Source organism: Aethalodelphis obliquidens, unplaced genomic scaffold, assembly GCF_003676395.1.
Source record: "Aethalodelphis obliquidens isolate GAN/ISIS:26980383/991018 unplaced genomic scaffold, ASM367639v1 scaffold30, whole genome shotgun sequence".
In the NCBI taxonomy this organism is placed as follows: Eukaryota; Metazoa; Chordata; class Mammalia; order Artiodactyla; family Delphinidae; genus Aethalodelphis; species Aethalodelphis obliquidens.
This window is the reverse complement of record NW_020837974.1, coordinates 10,750,565-10,772,295: the sequence shown is the minus strand read 5'-3', so window position 1 is coordinate 10,772,295 and position 21,731 is coordinate 10,750,565.

Sequence of the window (21,731 nt, the reverse complement as noted above, 5' to 3'; positions counted from 1 at the left end):
TGAGCCACAACTTTGGGTGAGTTTGCAGGCGGCTCTGACAGCGAACCGCACCGTCATTTGCTTTCTGTGTCCTTCTTCAGAACGATAAACTCGGCTGCAAGAGCCCGCTGCTGGTACAGCTATTGCCAACGAGCTAATTGAGTTTGTTGGCCTTGAAAAGGCATCCGTTGTAGTAATGCGATGAGGTAATGCTGTGTTCCTGTCCTCTGGTTTCCCTCTCTGCCATTACTGAGGCTTTATTTATGAGACTGGAAACAAAAGCAAAACACAAGTCACATCGTTAGATGTGACTTGGGTGAGGCTGGAAGAGAGCATGGCTTGGCTTTCCTTTGTTTTCAAATACATCTGAGATGAAGGGGTTCCAGTTGAGCAGGGCAGCCCCGGAAGGCAGGTGAGTGTGCTGCCGCTGGGGTTCCTGAGGGTCTGATGGGCGTGGCTCCAGAAGATCACACGCCCGGGGTTGACATCTGGAAGTAGGGAGCTGCAGACTGAGAAGAGGCTGGTTACACAACCACCAGCTATAAACGGAATCAGAATGGCACAAGGCAAGGTGAAATTGACCCAGCAGACAGGGAGATCAGTTTGGAGCGAGGGGAGGGCGGGAGTCCCTCTGACCCAAAGTCGAAGGAAGAGGAGCATGTCTGTCTGGCTGCACCATGGAGGTGGCATGTCTGTCACAGGCCAAGCAGGTGCCATGCAGGGAAGTCCATCAGGGCTGCGGAAGGAAGAGCAGAAATAAACCCAGGCAACGAGTCATCGGAAATTCACTGAGCCTCTCTGTGCCAGAGGCTGGGCTACAGGAAGCCAGGCAGAGCACCTGCCCTCAAGGAATGTACCTTCTAGTGGTGAAAAAGGATGAATGGGGCACAAAGACAGACGGACCAATGGAATACAAAAGAGAGCCCCGGGCCTCCCTGGTGGCGCAGCGGTTGGGGGTCCGCCTGCCGATGCAGGGGACCCGGGTTCGTGCCCCGGTCCGGGAAGATCCCACATGCCGCGGAGCGGCTGGGCCCGTGAGCCATGGCCGCTGAGCCTGCGCGTCTGGAGCCTGTGCTCCGCAACGGGAGAGGCCACAACAGTGAGAGGCCCGCGTACCACAAAAAAAAGAGAGCCCAGAAATAAACCCTCAATAGTGGTCAAATGATTTTCTTCATGAGTGCCAAGACCATTCAATGGAGAAACAATACTTTTTAACACATGGTGCTGGGAAAACTGGATAGCCACAAGCAAAAGAATGATGTTGGACCCTTACCTTACTTACATCATCTACAAAAATTAACTCAAACTGGATCAAAGACCTCAATGTAAGCGCTAAAACTGTAGAACTCTTCAATGAAAACATAGGCGAAAATGAACTGATGGTTATAAAAATAAGTGGAAAAGATCACTTCAGCTACACCCAAGTGGGACAAAGAAGATTGAACAGAGAACTGGGCGGAGCTGGAGAGGCTGGTCAGGGAAGTTGTCTCAGGGAGGGTGTGACAGAGTTGAGCTCCGAAAGATGAAAATGTGCCAGCCCTGTCACGAGCAAGGGAAGTGCTCCAGGCAGGAGGAAAATAAACCCCAAAGGCATTAAGAAAGGAGTGGGCTTGATGTTCTGATGGTCAGTGTACCCAGATGTAGGTAATGAGGGAGATGAACTGGGAGACAGAAGCAGGGACCAGATGATGGGGGGCCTAGGGGGCCATGGTGAGGAGTTTGCATTTCACTCTCAGGGAAGCGGGAAACCACTGGAGGGTTAACCAGGGGAAGGACAAGGTGTCAGGCCTTTTCCCTGTTGTGTGGAGTGTGGCTGATGGGAGGAGAGCATGGGAGCTGGGGGTCCAGCAGGCGCTTGCTCAGACCAGGGCTGCCGCCGTGCCGATGGTGAGAGGTGGCTGCGTTCTAGACATTCTGGGGGGACGTAGAGCCGATGGGGGGCTGACTAATGGGTTGGATGGAAGGCATGAGGGAAATCAAAAAGAAGAAAACTCAAATCCCAAGATGCTTGGCCTGAGCAACTGTGTAGATGACGGTGGTACCACTTAAGGAAATACAGAAGTTTGCGGTGGGGCTTGATATGTTTGAGGAGAAGTGCAGTAGTTAACATGGCTGGAGCCACGTTAAGACAGCTTTCTATTAGGCCTCCTCATGGAGAATTTGAGTAGGCCGTTGGATTCATGAGCCTGGAATTCAAGGAAGAGGTCCAAGGCGAAAATAAAAAGGCAAGATGTATGTGTGTTTGAACATGAGTGTGTGTGTGTGGTGTATACCTATGTTCATACAGACACATGACTTTGAATAATATATGCATGCATTGGAATGATATATGTATGTGCATTTGTTTATACAAACACACACGGCTTTGGATAATATATGTGTGCGTGCAAGTATGTCATATATGGTATTATGTTATAATACAATATACTGTATATAATCAGAGTCCTGGGAGTGATTGAGATCCCCAGGGCCAATGCCAGACCTGGGTGCACTCCGGGTGGGACCCGCTGGTACAGGGAAAGACAGCAACAGTGATAGAGAAGGTATGGTGAGTACAGGAGTGGAATAGAAGGAAGATCAACTGAATCTTGGAAGCCTGGTGCCTTCGAGGACACCATTGCTGGGACACATAGCTCGCTCTGCTCTCTACCAGGGGTTGGGAAGTGGTAAGCCCGAGAGGCTTGGGCAGAGAAAGCCAGACGAGCTTCCCGGTCTCCTCTGATTGGGGGTGTGTCCCCACCCCTCCCCAGCACAGGGATTTGGACCCTCTCAGCGCTCCATCCTTCAGAATCGTGCAGCAAACAGCCTCTCAACGCCACTCACCCTGGAGGCAGGAGCCCCGTAGCTCACCAGGCTGGTTTAGCACAGCACCTAGGCCAGGCAGCCTTCAGATGTCCACATGTTCACTGCGGGAGTCTGGGAAGGGGCAAGGACTGGGAAGAAAGCCCCAGAAAGAGTTCAAGAACGGGAAGTGTTGATCACTGACGGCTGGCAAGATCTGGACTGGGCTCGCAAGCCAGGCCCCCCTCTCCACACCCCAGCCAATCTCCCTTCTTGTCACGAGACCGGAGATTGAAACCAGGCTCTGCTTCTCTGGAGCTGTCCAGCTTTTGGAAAAATCACCCAATTTGTGTGAACCTCGGTTCCTCACACCTTATGGAGGCTACTTGAAGACAACAGGAGATGATGGGATAAAGTGAGTAGCGCCCAGCAGGTACAATGCCTCTGAGAATATAGGATGCTACTTCAGCCTGTTCTTCACAGAAATCCTTCTGATAAAATTCATAATGAAGTAGAAATATCCATTATGAGTTGTATCCTTCTTTGTCCAAATGCAGGGAACAGAGCCTCTAAATCTACCCTTGGGACATCTCTGATCTTGCCACCCGATTCTTTAACTTCTGCGCCATAATTAACCCCTTTTTGTGCCGCCTCCTCTTCAACTACACACTTCGTGCGGCGACCACCTCGTGTAGCAGCTACTTCACGTCCCCAGGAGTGCAAATATTTCCTGAGCGAATAAATGCTGGTGATATTTGTGGCCTGACACACAAACATCACATACACACACACACACTGAGTTGCAAAGAATGAGATCATTAAAATATTTTTACAACACACTGCACAGCTGTATTGTCTGAATCACTACTTGACAAAATGGGGGGGAAAAATCACGGAATTGGATTCTGTGAGCTGAGCCTAAACACGTGGAGAATGAAAGTCCTGTTTGTGCAGAGAGGGGAGAGGAAAAAGTGCTTGCTTCCTAATGGAAGACAGAAATTTCTGCGAGAGGAGAAAAAAGACAACCGAAAACAAAAGCAAGATGAATCACTTTCATTCTGAAAGGAACACAGTGAAACAATGGTGCTAAATGAGACGGAATTCCTGACAAAGATCTTCTCTGTTCTCCAAGGGCTTTTATTGTGCCGTGTGTGCCGAGAGTTATGTTTTATCTTCCCAAAAGGAGTCAGCGTACTTTATTTTCTGCGCGGTACCTCTCTCTGCCTCTCCTCCCCACTTGCTGAGATTTAAGTCAGCTATTGTAGCGCTCTATATCTGATCAGCCTTAAAGATCTGAAAAGCCCTGAGTTTGCAAGAATAAAAAAAGGCCTCGGGTCTGACAGTGATAGATCCCACTTGTCCCCTCGGGATGACATTCCTGCACTAGGAAGACCACAGATCCTTCCGATAACAAGCTAGCTCCTGCTCGCCTGCGTCTTTATGCAGAGGTCAGGGCACCTGCTGGAGGAAAGGAATTGCCCGGCGAGCTCTGGCTACTTTTACCGAGCCCAGCAGGGATGCTGCATATTAGATGGGACAGGTTTAGGGTGAAAGGGATAGTAGAGATACAGCCTTTGAACTCAAGGATGTTATCATGGAAAACAAGATTTAAAACACAAAAACGGGGCTTCCCTGGTGGCGCAGTGGTTGAGAGTCCGCCTGCCGATGCGGGGGACGCGGGTTCATGTCCCGGTCCGGGAGGATCCTACATGCCGCGGAGCGGCTGGGCCCGTGAGCCATGGCCGCTGAGCCTGCGCGTCCGGAGCCTGTGCTCCGCAACGGGAGGGGCCACGACAGTGAGAGGCCTGCGCAACGGGAGAGGCCACGACAGTGAGAAGCCCGTGTACCACAAAAAAACAACACACTAAAACGATCCTTTTAACTTAGACCTAAATCCCTACTCAACTACTTTCAAGAAGTGAGCCTTTGCCTCCGTAAATCTCAGTCTCCTCATATCTAAAATGGGACCTCTGTCACAAAGTGAAGGAGGTCATGCCTGTGAGGCCCTTATCACCGTAGTAAAGGGCTGGAAAGATACCACTTGTTGTTATTACTTTTAGAGACTGTGAGATTTTTATATCCCTAGCATTTCTTGGAACAGTTAGTGATTAATACCTTTTTATCTTTAATGAATGAACAATTAGAATAAATTAGGCAAAGAGAATTGCATTACTCTTCTGATTAAAAGCTTGGTACCCAAGGGATGAAGTCCAAACTCTTTAGTGTGGCTTTGCATCTGGCCCCAAACTCCCCTGCCAGGCCCTGCCAGGCCAGGGAGAGCTCTGCAGAGCCATCCCCAACTGTACGTGCCGGCTGAGCTACTCACGCACCTGAACTTGCCTTGCATCTGGAAGTCTGCACACAGCATGTGTTCAGTCTTTCCCTTCAGCACCTGTGAGTGAGCTGGAGACCTTCTATACAAGCTTCCATGCCCAACCCAAATGCCACTTTCCCTATGTACGTTTCCTTTCACTGCCCCAGATGCACTGGAAGTTTCTCTCCCCTCTGGGCTCACACCGTGTTTTACAACAGTGCTTTTTATAGTGTGGTCCCTGGACCTGCAGCATCAGTATCAGCAGGGAACTTACTAGAAATGCAAATTGTGAGGCTCTGCCCCAGGCCTACTGAATCAGACACTCTTGGGGTGGGGCCCATCAACCTGTGCTTTAACAAGCCCTCCAGGCGTTTCCGATGCAAACTCAGATTATAATAGAAAACCATCACTTTATGCAAACTTCTACTCTAACATGTCTCACAGTGTATTAAAGTCACTTGCCTAAAAACAGGACTGTCCTCCTTGCCTCTCAGCCAAGTTATTTTTCTTGTCTGTGTCCTAACATTTCATTGAGTTACAGCTGATAGACAATATTACACAAGTTACAGGTGTACAATACAGTGATTCACAATTTTTAAACGTTAAACTCCATTTATAGTTATTATCAAATATTGGCTATATTTCCTGTGTTCTACAATATACCCTTGCAGCTTGTTTTATACTGAATAGTTTGTACCTCTCAACCCCCAACCCCTCTATTGCCCCTCCCCACTTCCCTGTCCCCACTGGTAACCACTAGTTTGCTCTCTATATCTGTGAGTCTGCTTCTTTTTTGTTATATTTCCTGGTTTGTTCTGTTTTTTGGATTCCACATGTAAGTGATATCATACAATGTTTGTTTATGTCTGTCTGGCTTATTTCACTTTAGCAGAATAGCCTCCAGATCCACCCATGTTGTTGCAAATGGCAGAATTTCATTCTTTTTCATGGCTGAGCAGTATTCCATTGTGTGTGTGTGTGTGTGTGTGCGCGCGCGCACGCACGCACGCACGCGTGCACCACATTTTCTTTATCCATTTATCTGTTGATGGACACTTAGGTTGCTTCCATGTCTTAGCAACTATAGATAATGCTGCTATGAACATTGGGGTTCATGTATCTTTTCAAATTAGTGTTTTTGTTTTTTTTCAGATATATATCCAGGAGTGGAATTGCTGCGTCATATGGTAGTTCTAATTTTAGTTTTTGGAGAACTCTACATTGTGTCCTAAGTTTCCTCATCTATAAAAATGGGCATAATCATATTACCTTGCAGGAATGCTTAAGAATTAGAAATAAGGGCTTCCCTGGTGGCGCAGTGGTTAAGAGTCCACCTGCCAATGCAGGGGACACGGGTTCGTGCCCCGGTCTGGGAAGATCCCACATGCCGTGGAGCGGCTGGGCCCGTAAGCCATGGCCACTGAGCCTGCGCGTCCAGAGCCTGTGCTCCACAAAGGGAGAGGCCACAACAGTGAGAGGCCCGCGTACCGCAAAAAAAAAAAAAAAAAAAAAAAAAAAAAAGAATTAGAAATAATACATATAAAATATAAGATACAGTATCCCAAACACTAATCCCCCCCTGACCCCTTGACCCCTGACTCCCAACTGTTTATTCATATTGCCTAGCCTATCGGTCATTATATAAAACTTTCCACTGCCTTGAAAAACAGACGCAACTGACAGGTCTGTCCCCAGGTGGAGGGAGTCTGTTAGGCTTTTGGGAATTGAAGGAGGTGTCCCAGCATCGGCAAGGAGAGCTCAAATCATTATAAGTGAGTTAAATATAAGTTAACAGGACATAACTTTTCAGCAAGAGGCTGAGACTGGGAGGAGAGAGAGATCATTCATGACTATACACAGGCAGGGATGAGTCAAGCTGAGGTCAGGTAAGGACGAGTTAGGGGGATGGGTAGGGGGCTATGCAGTCATCTGGGCTGGGCTGCCTCGCATGGAGTTTTCTCTCTAACGGTTAGCTAGTGTGCAGAAGATCCCAGAAATCGCACTGTTTGCCCATGAGCCTGGTTCTGAAACTGTGGAAGCACCTGGATGATGGGATCTCTCTGCAGTCCTGCAACAGGTAAAGTCTCATTGCAGCTTTGCTGGCAGAAGTGTCGGTTGTGCTGGTTTGGTTACGCGTGTGATAAATGCCAGGGGGGCAGGCAGGGCCTGCAGTGATCTGGGAAGACTTCCCAGAAGTGAACCATGGGGATAAATGAGATGAAAGAGATGTGGGATTCAGGTGGGCAGAGAGGGCTCAGTCAATGTCCCAGGGAGGGGAGCAGCCTGGGCAACCTCTACTATGTTCCCTTATAGCGATGTTTGCTTCTTTCATAGTGCTTTTCACAATTCGTAATTATTATTTGCTTAATCCTGGCTTCCTTCTCATTCTATGCATTCTAGTAGGGCAGGAACCACGTCTAATTTTCTCATCATTTTATCTAGAGCTGGGTCTGGCATGCGGTAGGTTCTCAACATACATTTTCAGTATTCACCCTGATGAACTCCATTGACGTAAACAAATGAACTGACATATTTCAAGTGTGATGAAGGACCAGGCTGGCTGACACTGAGGGTCTGTGCTGGTGAAGCAGCAGCAGGTGATCAGGTAAGGTGGGGTCTGATTTTAGAAGGCTTTGACATTTTTGCCAGAAATGTTGGACTCGACTCCATAGTGAATAGAGAATTGTGAGCTCCTGGAAAACAAGAACTATTTCTCACCAATTTAGCACATTTGTTGGGTACCCAGACCGTGCCAGACATCACACAAAACTAAATCAGAGAGCATCTCAGTGTTAAAGGAGATCAGAGTCTGGGCCACGACAGGCATTTGTGGTGTACGTAAGCAAAGACGGCATAAGGAGAAGCAGGCAGACCGTGCAAAAGGAGCTCAAAGGGGAGACTTTGACGTTCCACTGGGGAAAACAGAAAACCTTTCAAGGAGCACGACATGTTTGAGCTGGACATGGAAGGAGCAGTATTCAAACTTGGAGAACTGAGTGTTTAGGGAAGAGACAGTGGCTGTGGAGTTGGGGATGTAGGGAGAAAGCAGGTGGTTGGGCTTGTTGACTCATCTCTGCCTCCCCCCACGATGTCAAGCATGATGCATTGCACGCTGCTGGCATTTAATGAGCCTGATGTCTGTTGGTTTATCACTGTACGTCCTTGAGCAGGGGAGTGACGGGGGAAACTGCAAATAGTTAATACGCAACTTCATCAGAACTGTAACTAATTTTTCACCAACCCCAAATACCACTCAACTTATAGTGGGTGCTATAGGTTGGTCCATCAAGTGGCAAAAGAGAGGATGGTTTATGTATGTGGGATATGAGTCATTTCATACAGCCAGAGAATTCATACAGGAACTATAAAGGCAGGCCAAGACAGCCATGCATGAGTTTACACCATATCGAGGATATCATCCTAAAAGCAGCAGGGAGCTTTTGGAGAGTTTTAAGCCAGGGGCATAGGATCAGACCTGAATTTTAAGAAGATCACATGCCTGGCTTACGAAGGATGGGCTGTAGTATCGGGTACTCTTCCCCCCTGCTGCCATAGTAACTACACTTTTTCTCTCTCTGCATATCTGTCTTTCCCTCCCACCAGAGAAGAGGAAGTTCCTTGAGGTCATGGAGTGGATCTTATCCACCCTTGTGTCCAAGTGGTTGTCAAATAGAAAGCACTCCTTATTAAATTAGCAAGATTGTAGGGAAGGAGAACCATCGAGCAACAATTTGAATAATTCAGGGCAGGAATGACAATAGCTTAAGCTAGGATAGCATTTGGAAAAGATGCAACATGGGAGACAGATGTCAAATACACGAATGGTAAAATATAGGGGACTTTGTGACAGACGGGGAAAGGGGTGACAGAGAGGGGAAGTTAGGAATGATTTAGGCAAACTAGTGGATGGCAGGTGGCCCTTTGGGACAAGAAACAGGAGAAGAATCAGGTTTAGAGAAGCACAGTACAAGTTCCGTCTTGGACATGCGGTCTTGGGTAAACCAATGGAACTTTGAAGGAGAGAGGTCTGAAAATGGGTTGGATTTGCAGATATGGGGCTCAGAGACAAACCTCAGCTAAGGAACGTAGTGACTCCCCAGTCAATAGAGTGATGGATGAAGACATGGAAAGACCTGAAATCACTCACACCCTAACAGTTGGGGTTACCTCCCCTTCTCATTTTTGCCATCTGGTCCATTACAAAGTGGTGTCTCAATGTTGTTCTAATTTCCGTCTCTTTGACTCAGTGAGTTTGAGCCTTTATTCATCTACTCATTGCCTACCTGGGCTTCCTCTTCTGGGTATTGCCTTGGGATATCTCCAGCCCATTTTTCTATTGGTTTTCCTTGTCCTTCTGGGTTGGTTTGAAGGATCTCTTTGTATATTCTAGAAATTATTCCCTTGACTGTTGTAGGCATTGGAAATATCTTCCCCCCGTCTGCCATGTATTAAATTTTTATTTGAGATTCCTAGATCCTGCAAGGGGAAGGCATACATTAAAAGAGCCCCAGAAATACAGAAAAAGAAGCATATGTTGAGTAAGATAATGAGTTGGATACTGGACAGGTTGATTGGAGAGGGGGGGATTTTGATAGGCAGAGCTGGAAGGGGGAGGGAGACGTGCCCCGAGGCCTGCTCCAGGGGGCCCCCTGTCAGAAAAGCCCGGGTGGGGGGGTTGGGTGGGCTGAAGGTCAGTAGGGGGTGGGACTGAACTTGAATAGGATGTTTATGTTGACAAAGAGATTGGGGTGTGGGTGAGAGGCACTTGGGCTCTAACGGGCAGCTAGTGCAAATCCAAGAACTTGGTCTTCATCAGTGGTGACGGATGTCCAGCAGAGACACCTGCCCAGAAACATCCTTTAGTGAGCTGAGTCTGCAAATGGCACGGAGGGGGCTTGGGGCAGGGACAGACTGAAGCCAGATCATCAGTTAGGAAACTTGGCAATAGGATGGTACGATGGTGAGTTTTATGCATCAACTTGGCTAGGCTGTATAGTACCCAATTTTATAATCAAACACTAATCTAGGAGTTGTGACAGTATCTTGTTGATGTGATTAACAACTATAATTGGTTGACTTAAAGAAGATTACCCTCGATATGGTGGGTGGGCCTCATCCAATCAGTTGAAGATCTTAAGAGTGAAACAGAGGTTTCCCAGAGAAGAAGAAATTCTGTTTCAAGGCTGTTAACATAGAAATACTGCCCGAGTTGTCAGCCTGCCCTACAGATTTTCAACTTGCCACCTCCCACAATTGCATGAGCCAATTTCTTAAAATATAATAGAAAATAAATATCTCTGTGTGTGTGTGTGTGTATTTCCAATTGATTCTATTTCTCTGGAGAACCCAGACTGATACTGGAAGTAGTTTATTGGCCTTTGAAACTTTTTGTTCCTGCCTGTCATTAATTAAAAAACAAAAGAACAAAAAAAGAGGGGGGAAGAAACATGTACTCCAATACATATGTATTTATTTATGTATAAATTAGTTACCTGTACCCAAGTACTAATATGTTGTATCTATTACAAAACATGAAATGGAAGGATTTAAAGAATGAACTGTAAAAAGACCTGGCAATCCAAGATGTAGATTTTCTTCTTGCATCTGGGAAGGCATCAGTCTTGGCAATCAGCTGACCGAGGTAAGAGATGAGAAAGATTCAAGTACAACGTACTAAGGACTGAATTAAGAAACTCTAAGATGAGAAGCTAAGCCAGTTAATAATTTTGTACTCAACATTCATGTATCTGTATTTATGTGAAAAGATGTCCCCCCAATATACCCTTTCAATGAGTTTTTCCAGTTCTCCTGAAAATTGTTAGGGTACATATGCGATCAGAATTCTGGACATCCCCCAAATAACCAGACTCTTAAGACTTTTTAAGCCAACTGTCAGTTTACATCAAGATTATCCTCACCCACCTCAAGGAAGTTGGCTCTGGTTTGAAATAATTCCTGGCCTTTGAAGAGTGACTTAGGGTCTCAACATAGCCCCACAACAAGGATGGGAGGTGGGAAAAATTAGAATGACGTTTCCCTTTTTTGTAGATGGGTGTTGTTAATAATGAAAAAGAAATCACCAAATTCTTAGAAACTGAAAGAAGAATGGTCGTGGCCAGGGGCAGTGGAGGAGGGGAATAGAGAGCTGTTCAGTGGGTATAGTTTCAGTTTTGTAAGATGGCGAAGTTCTAGAGAGCTGTTACGTGACGAGGCACGTGTAATGAACACTTCTGTACTATACACTTAAAGAATGGTTACAAACATTTTTTTTTAATGGTTAAGATGGTAAGTTTTCTGTTATGTGCTTTTTACCACAATAAAAAATACAAGCAAACTGGGGTTTGGTGAGGTTAAATAACTTGATAGAGGTCATAGCGTCCATCAGTGGATAGATTCAGGTTAAGATCAATGTCTCTGGGGGGCCAGCCCAGCATCCTTCCCGTTGTATAGACCATGCAATATATACATAGGAGTTTCCCACCCCTTTCTGCCTGTGGCCGTTATCAATTTGGAGGAGTCAAGACTGCCTTTGAGATAACAGATACTTAAGTAGATTCCAAATATTTCTTTTTTTAATCCTTTGTGTACAACATTGACTTTTCTAATCAATCGTTAAAATAAATCTCAAGGATTTGCTGGATTATTTGGGAAATGCAGCAAGGAGCACTTCAGTTTATCAGTAAATAAACAGGTATAAATCGGAAGTTAGACGCGGGCAGGGTGCGGGCGGGGGGGGGGGGGTTGGGGGGAGTCCCAACACCTGGCCGCCATCCAGGTCTGTGATTTAACTTTCAAATGACAAACCAATGACACGTGGGAATTAAACAGCTGGGGAAGCTCCGACATCACTCCATCAGAGCAGAAGGCAAAAGGCAAACCCGCCAGTGCAAAGAACGCTTAGTCTTGCTTGGTACCCCGGGCACACAGGTGCGATCTACAGACTGAAAAGCTCCAGGTGGCCTCAACATGGGAGGCCAGGGTTCAGAGGACGCTGCTTCCGAGCTCTTCTGCTTGCCAGCCTCAGCTGAGTCAGCAAGGCCTGACCATCCTTTCAAATAGGTCTCTTATTTGGTCCCTTTAAAAACTGTTATTATTTCAATGAACTTCTCCCAGGATCAGATAAGAAAAGATTTATTAAGCACATATGACCAACAGAGTAAGATAAAACCTTAAAATACTCATTGTGTTAGGCTGCTAGGGCCGCCATAACCAAATACCATAGACAGGATGGTTTAAACAACAGATATTTATTTGCTCACAGTTCCAGAGGCTGGAAGGCCAAGATCAAGGTGCCAGCAGGTTTGGTTTCTCTGGGGGCCTCTCCCCTTGGCTTGCAGACACCCATCTTCTCACTCTGTCCTCACCTGGCCTTTCCTCTGTGCATGCACACAGAGAGTGAGCTCTGGTATCTCTTACTCTTTTTATCAGGACACCAGTTCTGGTGGATTAGGGCTTCACCCTTATGACTTCATTTAACCCTAATTACCCCTTTAAAGGCCTTATCTCCAAATAGTCACATTGCATTTGGGTTAGGGCTTCAACATCTGATTTTGGGGGGAGAACATAATTCCATTCCCAACACTCATTTTTGTGCCTTTCTTTTCTCCCCTTAGTTGCATATGCCTTACAGTAGTCAATCAAAGTCATCTACGTTGCCTTGAGGCAAATTAGATTGTTTTAACGAAAATGTAAATAGAATCCAAGATCAAAACTATAATTTTATAAAACAAAACTTGTGTGTGATGGAAAGGAGAGAGTGAGGGTGTGTGTGTGTGTGTGTGTATGTGTGTGTGTGTGTTCGTAAAGGGGATTGTTGCGAGCAGAAGACCCTCCTAAGAATAAAAAGTGGGAAATTACTTTCCAGGCTTCTGAGTACCTTCCTCTAGAATTTTCTATGTGACATGATTTGCCAAAATGAGGGAGTATATTATGAAAGAGGAAGGTCTGGGATCCAAAATCAGGGAATCTAACATGAAAGAGGTAAATGCCTTCTCTGGAGTTGTGGTTGGGGGAGACCTCAGAAGGCATCTGTGCCACAGGCCCAGAGCACAGCTGATTAAAGTGGGAGCAGTTCCGCAGGGCTGAGTCTAGGGTAAGACTCACACATAGATGCTTGCGTTGGGAAATATTTCATTAAAATACTTTGGCGGGGAAATTCCCTGGTGGTCCGGTGGTTAGGACTCCGCACTTCCACTGCAAGGGGCCCCAGGTTCAATCCCTGGTTGGGGAACTAAGACCCTGCAAGCCGCACAGAGCAGCCAAAAAAAAAAAAAGAAAGTGTGCTCATGTGCCAGGTTAGGTTGCCTGGGTTCAAATGTTGGCTAGTCAAACGAATCTTAAATTATTAAAAAAAATACTTCGGCGGGAGACAAAAGAGCCCTGCAGCTATACCTGAAAAAGATACTTTGGTTCCAAAACGTGAGAAGAAAACTAGAAAGGCAAACATTAATGTGCCTAATTAAACGTTTACAAAGCTTAAAATGACAAGCTAATCAACTGCAACCCACTCAATCTTTTTTTTTTTTTTTTTTTTTTTGCGGTACGTGGCCTCTCACTGTTGTGGCCTCTCCCGTTGCGGAGCACAGGCTCCGGACGCGCAGGCTCAGCGGCCATGGCTCACGGGCCCGGCTGCTCCGCGGCATGTGGGATCTTCCCGGACCGGGGCACAAACCTGTGTCCCCTGCATCGGCAGGCGGACTCTCAACCACTGCGCCACCAGGGAAGCTCCCACTCAATCTTTAATGACATGCCTATGTACATGTGTGTGTTTATTGTGGGATACGGGTACGTTTTTATATATTGTAGGATGGAGCCTCCAAAAATAAGTTTGTGCACAGCCTACAAAGATCTGAAAACAGTGGCCTATTAAAGTAACGATCTCCCTGTCCCCTGGGTTAATGACAAGTTGGGATTACATCCCGAGGTCTACATCTTCTGGATGTGGGGCTGGAGCTGCCCCCATCACCTGTGCCTGGCACACTGAGAACAGCCTGGTGAGCCGGAAGATTCTGGACTCCATCTTCATCCTAAAATCCATCTACTCAACATTGTCTGGCAAACATTCCTGATCAGAGTCCACCCAGGCCCAGATCAGTCCAGCCAGCAAGAGCAGAACAGCTACAACCCCAAGAGAACTTGGAGGTGCTCTGAACCCCAAGAAAAGGGTGTTGTCTCCAACCACTCTGGGGGGTGCTGGGCTGAGAAGGGGCCAGTTAATTCAGAACACTTGCCTACAGCTGTCACCTCCAAGGAAAAGTACAAAGAAGTTTTTTGTTCTATTTGGTGACCCCTAGTCCTTAATGTTTCAATAACAAGAGGAGATAGGATGTAGGCATAAAGGTCAATAGAGATAGCCCCCCAGTATTTTGCAAGAATAGAATTATAGTTAGTGAGTCATGGGTAGGGCACTCAAAACCTTCATGGTCACCAGAAGATTCAGACCATCTGATGCAGCGTTTCTCGTCTCCGTTCCGGCCAGCTTTGGGTTCGATTGACTAGAATATGCAATGGCTTCATGGAGGCACTAAACTCTGTATAGAAAACGGATCGTGGTATAAACACAGTGCTTCTTCTTAAGAGCCCTGTAGGAAGCTTTGGTTGCTTGTCTGCCAGCCGCTCCCCCGCAACACACACACACACACACACACTCAAACATGCACGTCCTCCCCTGGGAGCAATGACACACTGGGACCCAAGGCAGTCAGATCACCGACCAGAATTTATCTAAAATGACACCCCTTTGTCCTTGAAAGCGTTTTGTTGCTGTCTTTCAGAATCCTGCCTGAAATAAAACCTCAAGACTTTTGTCTGAAACTTCACAGTTTGGGGCTTTAAGAAGAGAAGACAAGGAATTTCAAAGTATTGTAATTCTGCTGTGGGAAGAAATAGTTCCTGGCCTTTCTCCTCAGATGTCCACATGCCGCACAGATTCACCTATTGACCTGTTCGTCCGTTCCACCAGCATTTACTGGATGCCAGCGCTGGGGATGCAAAGATGAACAAGGCAGAGTCCCCACCTCTGGCTCAAAGTCAGGTAAACAGACACTAGAAAGTGCTGAGCGACCTGGAAGCTGAGGGCGAAGAGGGAGGAGCTGGCTCTTGTGTGAGGAATAGGATTCTTCTCGGTTTGGGGAGAGAACAGAGCATTAAGCCAGGGAAAGCAGGATGTGCACAGAGGCACTGAGCCGCGGGGAAGGAGGGTGTAGTGCGAGGCCTGAGTGCCCAGGTCTACAGAGGGGAAGTCGGGGAGCAGAGCTGGAGGTATAAGGAGGGTTCGGATCAGAAAGACTCCCCCGTGGCATCCAGGCCGTGTCGCATAGGTGGTGGCACAGCAGTGGAAGCCACCGAACAGTAACTAAGGCAGTCGGGGATCTATCCAGATCTACACCTAGATTCTGTACGTTACCTCTGCTTATGATAGGAGGCCCAGGTCGTGGAAATAACTCAGGGGCTGTTAGGAGAGCCCAGGCATAATAGGATGAGGGTCTGAACTGAGGCAATACCGGGAAGGTAGAGAAAACGAGTTCAATTCTAGAGATTTCAGAGGTAGACACTACAAGACTTGGGGAATGATTAGGGACACAGGGATGGTGGAAGAAGCTTGAGTCCACAGTAAGACCATGGACACAAGCAGGAGAGCACCAGAGATGCTGAGTGACTCACCCAGCATCCCACAGCTACCACGTTAAACCATACAAAATTGCCAATATCGACCTATACACAATGTCAATTTCACATGGTTCAACCTAATCGTAAAAAGTCAGACGAATCTAACTAGATGACTTCCTGGAAAAAGCAAAACTATGGAGACAGTAAGAAGATCAGTGGTTGAGGGATGGAGCACAGGATTTTTAGGGCAGTGGAACTATTCTGTATGATACTATAATGACGGATACATATCACTGTACATTTGTCCAAACCCACAGAATGTACAACACCAAGAGTGAATCCTAATGTAAACATGATAATACATCAATGTAGGTTCATCAGTTACAACAAATGTACCATTGTGGTGTGGGATGTCGTTAGGGAAGCTGCATATGTGTGTGGACAGAGGGTACAGGGAAACTTCTGTACTTTCTGCCCAATTTTGCTGTGAAACTAAAACCGCCCTAAAATTAGTCTATTCATTTAAAAAAAAGTAGGGCCAAGACTTGAATCCAGCTCTACTAAATCCAAATCTTTTCCTTTCTGCCATGTTACCTGAGAATGAAGTTTCCAGAGCACTTCCAAACTCAGGAAGCCAACCGGCCAGCTTTTTAAAATAATCACCCAGGACTTTAGCCCTTAAGGGGTGCATCTTGGAAAGAACAATCTATTCAAGGTGGGGAAGTTTGCTGAGAGAAAGAAAAAAAAAGTGAAAAGTCAAACTCAGCTTGTAGACTTTGCAAAGTCGTGAATGTAAATGACAGGTTTAATGAACCTTCCTCATGCCTGCACCCAAATGTTCCCCACTGCTTCCCTGAGACCCACGGGGCTACAATTCCCTCCCAGACTTTGGCTCCAATCTCACCTTCCCTTTCCTAGAGTCATTCCCGCTTCATGAACCCACCATCCCAATGCATCACGTCACACACAACATTCAGGGTGTAAACTTTACAGAAGACACAACCAAACCCATCATCATAAAAGGAGGAGAGAATGGTGCCCACAAAGACAGAACGACACGAGCCCGAAACAGGGATGGGAGAGAGAGTACTGAGCCAGGGGCAGCACCTGCTTCCTTTCCTCCTCCTCTCCCGCCTCCTGGAAGTAATAACCATGGGCACACTCGGCCTCTGTCCGGCACGTGACTCCCTGCGGTCTCCCACCCATGCTGGGATTCTGTCTCCAAAGCTCCCTCCCCCTGCGCCTCCCACCAGGGGTAGGGTGCCCCCCGCCCATACAGCAGTTCCACCTGTGGCCTTGTCTCCCACCCCCCATCCCACCCCTTGAACCTACAGACCGCACCCGACGTGGCTGGCTGTGTCCCCAGCCTGAGCATCCCCCCTCTGTGACGCAGATGGCCTAGGAGGCTGGGTGGCGTTTGTGTCTCTTCTATCCCTCTGGTAATTGCAGGCCAGGCCAGGCCTGGGCAGGAGTCCTTAAGTGGACTGACAGGCTTAGGACGACCAGCTGCAACCTCAGTGTCTGCCGGTGAGCAGAAGGCAGCAGGAAGGGAGCCCACACATGTGGCCGGGTCTCTCGACCTCCGCTTGACAGAGAAATGCTCAGCCTGGACTTGGACCCGGGCCACCGCCACCATCCCGCCTGCCCCGGAGGCCCCGAGTGCACGTGCCAGGGCTTTGCACCGCTCAGCAGGTGCACACAGGTGTGATGGTGGTGCCTAGACCTTGGCCTTGACCGAAGGACATAATGACTCAGCTCAGTGAAAGCAGTGGTCCTGGCTGCACACACGTTTCGTGTACTGTTTGCTAGTTTTAGCCTAACATCCCAGAAGCGGGGGAAACACGTCACGTGTTCAGGAGAGGTGTGAGAGGAAACATGTGCAGGGCCAGGGGGCAGGTCAGGTGTGAAGGGGCCACGCTCTCAGTCTGAGGCCCGGATGGGTCAGTGCTCTGTGGGATCTGTGCCAGCCTGTGCCCTCTCTGTTCCTTGGCTTCTTTCTCTGATAATTCCTGCCCTTTCTCTCTCCCGAGGCTGGTGAGGAACAGCCAGTGAGATAACGGGCATGGAAGTGCTTTGGAAAGGGCAATGTGCTCCCCAAGTGTGAGGCACTAGCGTTTCCGCAGTAAATCACCCCGCACGGGGCGTTGGGAGGGCCGAATGAGGTGATGGATGTGGAAGCCCCTTGTACATGATAAACTATGAAGTAGATGGAGAATGATTAGCAGCGAGGCATGATTATCTATGTGGTTCTGATAACAACACCATTTTGCCACCTGCTGCCCAGACATTTCTGTAACTGCGTGACTTTGCAAAGACGTGAACTTTGCCTGCTGTGGTTTGCCCAGCTGTAAAATGAGATACCTCCGGGGATGGCAAACACAGCTGGCTCTCGCGGATCCACGGGGGCAGGGTCCCAGGCTCCAGAGAGGATGTGCTAAGTGGAAGAGGGTTGGCTCAGAGGACAGACCCAGCATCTGGATTCAGCGCAAGTCCTAGGGAGGCCGATTCGGCTCAAGGCGACGCTTGCTAACACGGAATTACTTCCTCCGGCCCCTTTTGCCTTTGAACGCATTGCTTCCTTTCACCCTCGCAGGTGCCCTGCGAGATCGGTTTTCTTATTGTTTCCGTTTTACAGATGAAGAAACCGAGGCTTATGTCCGAGGTCACACAGCTTTGAATGTGAAGCAAACCGGATTTCTGGGGACACCGCCATGACAGCAAAGCCCACGCTTTAACGATGTCAGGCCCATTCACAACGACGGTTAAGCGCATGGTTGCTGAAGTGTTGCTTTCCACGTGGTGTCATGTAGGGCGCGGTCAGCTAACTGCCACGCAGCAGGAAGCTGAAGTAAGCTGAATCATCCTTCCTGTGGCCACTGCGCTTGCGCTAAGTATACTAATGAGGTTTTAAAGTAGCGACCTATCCGATGCTGGCTCACAAGTCGCACCATCGGCGAAAGCCAATCACAGAGCGACACATGTTCTTAATCCCTATATAAGCAGACTGCTATAGGATTGCGGTGTCTTCCTTCCATCTTTTCTTTAACCAAGCTGTGCTCCAATAAAGTGTGATACGAGAAGAATCTTGCGTGTGGCGACTCGTCATTCTGCTGGTCGGAGGCGGCTCGCCGCAGTGTCATAAGTGGGGCAGTTTTCCATCGTGCAGAGAGTGTAAGGCTGGGCCAGACCACCCCTTAAGGGACTACTGCAGAAGTGGGTAAGGGTAAGCCACATTACAACCCCCGTTGAGAGGGCCAAGAATGCAGAGTCCCAGGTCCCATTCTCCACACCACTAGCAGCAACATTTCTGAACCACAGTTCTGATCACGTAACCATCTGGCTTGACGTCTTCTCTAATCGCTCCCTTGGATGGATGCAGTCACCTCTAGATCGTATGGTAGAATTCACAGTCCTTGGAGGCAAAGAATGAGCCTGCTTATTCAGTTACTCATGGCCCCTAGAACATAATACATGATAGATGCTCGAAAAATACGTGTAGAAAGGGTGAATACCAGTCTCACCATGATGTGAAACCATCCCATGCTAGCTTTATCTCCCACGACGCCTTCAGACCCCAAGATTCAATCACCTCTAACGTCAATACAGCATGTCCTAGATTTTATCACAGCTCTCCACCTGTGTTCAGGCCATTCCCACATGGTGGGATAATCCTCCCATAGCTTCCACTTTGCATACTGCCTCCTTCACACTCCAAACTCAGTTCTGACTTTCCCTGTTTCCCTGATGCCCTCAGGACTGGTGACAATAACCTAATCCTTCCTCCATGGAACCATCCTTTTGTTTTTTGTTTTAATTAATTTCTTTATTTTCAATTTTATTTTTTTATACAGCGGGTTCTTATTAGTCATCAATTTTATACACATCAGTGTATACATGTCAATCCCAATCGCCCAATTCATCACATGACCATCCCCACCCCCCACCGCTTTCCCCCCTTGGTGTCCATACGTTTTTTCTCTGCTTCTGTGTCTCAATTTCTGCCCTGCAAACTGGTTCATCTGTACGATTTTCTAGGATCCACATATATGCATTAATATACGATATTTGTTTTTCTCTTTCTGACTTACTTCACTCTGTATGACGGTCTCTAGATGCATCCACGTCTCTACAAATGACCCAATTTCGTTCCTTTTTATGGCTGAGTAATATTCCATTGTATATGTGTACCACAACTTCTTTATCCATTCATCTGTCGATGGGCATTTAGGTTGCTTCCATGACCTGGGTATTGTAAATAGTGCTGCAATGAACATTGGGGTGCATGTGTCTTTCTGAATTATGTTTTTTTCTGGGTATATGCCCAGTAGTGGGATTGCTGGGTCATATGGTAGTTCTATTTTTAGTTTTTTAAGGAACGTCCATACTGTTCTCCACAGTGGCTGTATCAATTTACATTCCCACCAACAGTGCAAGAGGGTTCCCTTTTCTCCACACCCTCTCCAGCATTTGTTGTTTGTAGATTTTTTGATGATGCCCATTCTAACCGGTGTGAGGTGATACCTCATTGTAGTTTTGATTTGCATTTCTCTAATAATTAGTGATGTTGAGCAGCTTTTCATGTGCTTCTTGGCCATCTGTATGTCTTCTTTGGAGAAATGTCTATTTAGGTCTTCTGTCCATTTATTGATTGGGTTGTTTGTTTTTTTAATATTGAGCTGCATGAGCTGTTTATATATTTTGGAGATTAATCCTTTGTCCGATGATTCGTTTGCAAATATTTTCTCCCATTCTGAGGGTTGTCTTTTGGTCTTGTTTATGGTTTCCTTTGCTGTGCAAAAGCTTTGAAGTTTCATTAGGTCCCATTTGTTTATTTTTATTTCCATTACTCTAGGAGGTGGATAAAAAAGATCTTGCTGTGACTTATGTCAAAGAGTGTTCTTCCTATGTTTTCCTCTAAGAGTTTTACAGTGTCCGGTCTTACATTTAGGTCTCGAATCCATTTTGAGTTTATTTTTGTGTGTGGTGTTAGAAAGTGTTCTAATTTCATTCTTTTACATGTAGCTGTCCAGTTTTCCCAGCACCACTTATAGAAGAGACTGTCTTTTCTCCATTGTATATCCTTGGCTCCTTTGTCATAGATTAGTTGACCATAGGTGTGTGGGTTTATCTCTGGGCTTTCTATCTTGTTCCACTGATCTATATTTCTGTTTTTGTGCCAGTACCATATGTCTTGATTACTGTAGCTTTGTAGTTTAGTCTGAAGTCAGGGAGTCTGATTCCTCCAGCTCCATTTTTCCCCTCAAGACTGCTTTGGCTATTTGGAGTCTTTTGTGTCTCCATACAAATTTTAAGATTTTTTGTTCTAGTTCTGTAAAAAATGCCATTGGTAATTTGATAGGAATTGCATTGAATCTGTAGATTGCTTTGGGTAGTATAGTCATTTTCACAATATCGATTCTTCCAATCCAAGAACATGGTATATCTCTCCATCTGTTGGTATCATCTTTAATTTCTTTCATCAGTGTCATAGTTTTCTGCATACAGGTGTTTTGTCTCCCTAGGTAGGTTTATTCCTAGGTATTTTATTCTCTTTGTTGCAATGGTAAATGGGAGTGTTTCCTTAATTTCTCTTTCAGATTTATCATCATTAGTGTATAGGAATGCAAGAGATTTCTATGCATTAATTTTGTATCCTGCTACTTTACCAAATTCATTGATTAGCTCTAGTAGTTTTCTGGTAGCATCTTTAGGATTGTCTATGTATAGTATGTCATCTGCAAACAGTGACAGCTCTATTTCTTCTTTTCCAGTTTGTATTCCTTTTATTTCTTTTTCTTCTCTGATTGCCATCGCTAGGACTTCCAAAACTATGTTGAATAATAGTAGTGAGAGTGGGCATCCTTGTCTTATTCCTGATCTTAGAGGAAATGCTTTCAGTTTTTCACCATTGAGAATGATGTTTGCTGTGGGTTTGTCGTATATGGCCTTTATTATGTTGAAGTAGGTTCCCTTTATTCCCATTTTCTGGAGAGTTTTTATCATAAATGGGTATTGAATTTTGTCAAAAGCTTTTTCTGCATCAACTGAG